Raw genomic sequence first — 4,086 nt, forward strand, 5'->3', positions numbered from 1 at the left:
GGCAGCTGCTGCAGGCAGAAGGGAAGAAGGGAAGGGGCCGCCGCGTACAGGGAGAGCGCAAAATGGCCGCGCCTGAGTCACCGACGCCGCCCGGCACGCACTGCGCAAGCGCGCCGCGCCGGGCAGTGCCAAGCTCGGCGCGGGGGGAAGCTGAGGGAGTGTGAGAGGGGAGAAGAGGTGGCTCTGAGAGGTGGAACTAGGAGCTGGGAAACAAGATCACCTATCTTCGTTATTGTTTGCCGCCCCGCGTCTTAATTCAGGTCCCAACACCCCCCCCCCACATTGGCGAAGTTGGTAGCGGCGCCCCGCGTGACCTACAATCCCCGCTCAGGTGGGGGTTGTGGCTGGAGCTGCTGCACCTCCCGCTTATCGTTCGGCGCGTGAAGTCGGCCCCACCGCCTCCGGCGCATGCGTGCTGCCTGCGGGCGGGCTGTCGCGTGCAATTGGAGCCCGGCGCCGCCTGCTGTGCGGTGACTGATGGTGATTGTGTTTGTACGTCGACTGCAAGCCTGGCAGGGTACGCTACCAGTAAGAGCAAAAGCGCTCACCATGGGCAGTGGTGTACCTGGGAGCCGAGTTGAGCTGAGACACAAAAAAATGCAAAAATCTAGAATGTGGACAGTAATTCTTGAGGCAGTTCATTGACGCAGCCTTTGCAAAACCCAAGTCAGTGGCGGGGAGTTTTGGGGTTTGCTGCTGGTGCTTTCTTATGCCTGCTTTTATCAAAATAAAGACATATTTCAACGTTGATGAGTCAGTTCTCACCCACTGGCAGTTTACAGTGAGCACTATACAGTAATAAGAAGATTCATTTGTGTGGTTATTTGCATATTGATTTACATATTTGTTTCAGCAAATACAACCATGTTGAGCTTCCAAAACACTAATTTCATAGTTGAGACCTGGCAACGCTGTGTTGCAGGAGCCCTGCTGCCCCCTGGGGCATGGCGGGGAGTAACTCCAGCCTCTAGTGCAGGGGCGGGCGATTATTTTGGGCAGAGGGCCACTTACTGAGTTTCAGCAAGCCATGGAGGGCGGCATGACAGGCAGCCTAGGGCATATAAATATTAATTTTCTAAATTTTTAGGGGCCCCCGTGGGTCAGATTAAATGGCTTGGCAGGCTGAATTTTGCCCACCCCTGCTCTAGTGCCACTGTCACGTGTTACATGTGTTATAACCCAAAGGTATGATTTTGTGTGTGCTTCAGCACTAGAATTATACCTGCTAAATTGCAGCTTCGTTGCATGGTGGAGTTTTCTGCTGCAGAGGAGAACCCCGGTGCAAGGGAGAATTTCCCGCTAATTTGTAGCTTTATTTGCAGGGTGCATTGCTCAAGTTGCAAGAGAAATGCACGGTGCAAAGGAGTTCCCGCCACCCGCATGCAAATTAGTTCCCCGCTATTGGTTAGTTGTAAATTATTCCCACGTGGCAGCTAACAATTGGCCTGTTAGCCGAATAAGAGGCTTGAGCGGTTTCCACCCAAGCCGAAGAGGACTCCACATCCATCTTGTGGGGACTCTGGGTACACGGCAGGGTAATAGAAACCCTGTGTGAGATTCAGAGGAGCTTGGTGACCTGATCCATTGTCCACCTCTTCCCGTCTTCGAGCGATAATTTTTTATAAGACGTATCTATGAAGTTTCTATTTCGGTGGCGCGCTTGTCCAGGGCATCCAGAGCTGTTTCCGTGGAGCCTAGCAAACTCCACGTGGTCGTTTGTGTTGTTTTGTCTGTAACCACAACTCAAGCAAGTTTTCCAGCCTGCACCGCAACCATCTTCGGTGTAAGTAAACAATCTTTCAATCTACCATTACGAGTCCATGCCTAATTCTAGTGTGTCGCCCGTTCTCTCCGACCCCGCGTGCCCGGGCTGCTGGCCACAGCCCGCACAGAGCACAAAAAAGGGCCCGGCTCGCGCCCGGCCCACACAACTTGTGTCATTCAGCTGCTTCTGGTTAATGGTACAATAAACGTAGACTGGTCACAGTGCAGAGTAATGATCATACCATTAACTAGTGAATCTCGCAGTAAATTTAGACGAGCCACAGAGGCGAAAGTAACGTTCACAGGACTGAAAACCATCCAGCTAGGAAAAGAGCCACCTTGATAGTGTCTGAAAACGTGCAACCACTCTAGAGCTGATTTCTCACCATCTTAAAAGAGAACATGTTTGTGGGGATCCCTGTGAGGGGAATCCATAGGCAGAGAAACCTTTTGCCCAGCAGTGAGTGGCATTTAATGGAGCCTGAGTTTTCATGCCTGCTGGGCCCTGCGTCGTTGCTGTCTTACCGTCTCCCTAATAAGATCTTGTCCTCAGTGAGTAGGGAAACAACCTGGTGCAGGGGGCAGAGGGGGTTCCTGTTAGTAATATTATTATTCAATGAGGCTGGCACCAGCTGGTGGCCGGGCCCAGGTGAAGGCCACCAAAGGCAGCCCCAGGAATGAGCAGAAGCTTCTCCCGTGGCAGCCGCAGGTTCTCACGTGCCCCTCCAAGGGCCCCGTTAGCATCTGCATGGGTTTGCCCATCCCTAGCCAGCAAAACCCTAATGCAGCCTCAGCCCCTCTAGCACCCATCCCAACTCTCCTCATGGACCATCCTGAGACTGTACTCTGCCCCCTCTCCCCCAAGTTTGGGCAAGCCAGCCCCTGTGATTGGTCAGTCTTGGAAGGAAGTGCTCCATTAGCTCCTCCCCCAGTGAAAGGAAAAGCATAGGGAGCGTGGTCACGTAATGCAGCTCATGTGATGCGGGAGTGCAGTGCTATTGGGCAAGCAGCTGGCCTACGATTGATCAGCTTTGGAAGGAAACACACCATTAGTCCCTTCTGTCAGTGAAAGGAAATGCAAGCCATGTGGCAAGGGCCACGTGATGGGCCTCACGCAAGGAGAGCCCCATGGCATGGTCCATGCAGGGCGAGCTGGCCTATGACTGGTTGGTCTTGGAGGGAAACACTGCATAAGCTCCTTCTGGCAGCCATGGTAAGTGTGGCGTCCCACGCTAGCATAGGCGTCACGCAGTAGTGCTGGATCAGTGTGACATCATGCTCTGGCACAACACTAAATTGTGGAGTGAAGTGCACACTCCGGAGGGTAGGGAACAATTGCAGGCAGACCTGGACAGGTTGGAAGAGTGGGCAGAACTCAATAGGATGCAGTACAACAAGAACAAATGCAGAGTGCAGCACCTGAGGTAAAAATATCCAGGACACCTACTGGCTGGGAAGTGACCCTCTCATCAGCACAGAAGCGGAAAGGGATCTCGGAGTCATAGTGGACTCCAAGATGAGCATGAGTCATCAGTGTGATGAATCATCAGCAAAGCTAACCGCACTTTATCATGCATCAGGAGATGCATGAAAAATAGATCCAAGGAGGTGATACTTCCCCTTTGTGCGGCACTGGTCAGATGGCAGTTGGAGTACTGCATCCAGTTTTGAGTGCCATATTTCAAGAAGGATGTTAATAGACTCGAGAGGGTCCAGAGGAGGGCCACTCATATGGTTAAGGATTTGCAGGTCAAGCTCTATGAGGAGAGACTAAGGGACCTGGACCTCTTCAGCCTCTGCAAAAGAAGGCTGAGAGGTGATCTTGTGGCTGCCTACAAATTCATTAAGGGGTGCAGCAAGGAACTGGAGATGTTTCACTCACCAGGTCGCCTCTTGGGGTAACGAGAAACAATGGTCACAAACTGACAGAGAGTAGATTTAGGCTAGATATCAGGAAGAACTTCTTCATGGTAAGGTAGCCAGCATTTGGAATGGGCTTCCAAGGGAGGCAGTGCTCTCTCCTACCTTGGGGGTCTTTAAGAGAAGCCTGGATAGGCATCTGGCTGGCATCATTTGACCTACTCTTTCCTGCCTAGGCAGGGGTCGGACTCAATGATCTGTTGTGAGGTCTCTTCCGACCCTAGCATCTATGAATCTATGAACATGGCCCAACACATTGGAGTAACAGGCTGTTCTGGTGCAGAGGGTGATGTCCTTGCAGGCAAAGCGTGCACAAGTGAGCGGCCTGGGTGGTTCCATGGACGCTTCAGTCATGCGTTTTGTCCTACGGGGGTCAGGTCTCAAGTGGCAAGGGAGGAAGAG

Source organism: Alligator sinensis, unplaced genomic scaffold (assembly GCF_000455745.1).
Source record: "Alligator sinensis unplaced genomic scaffold, ASM45574v1 scaffold969_1, whole genome shotgun sequence".
Taxonomy (NCBI): Eukaryota; Metazoa; Chordata; order Crocodylia; family Alligatoridae; genus Alligator; species Alligator sinensis.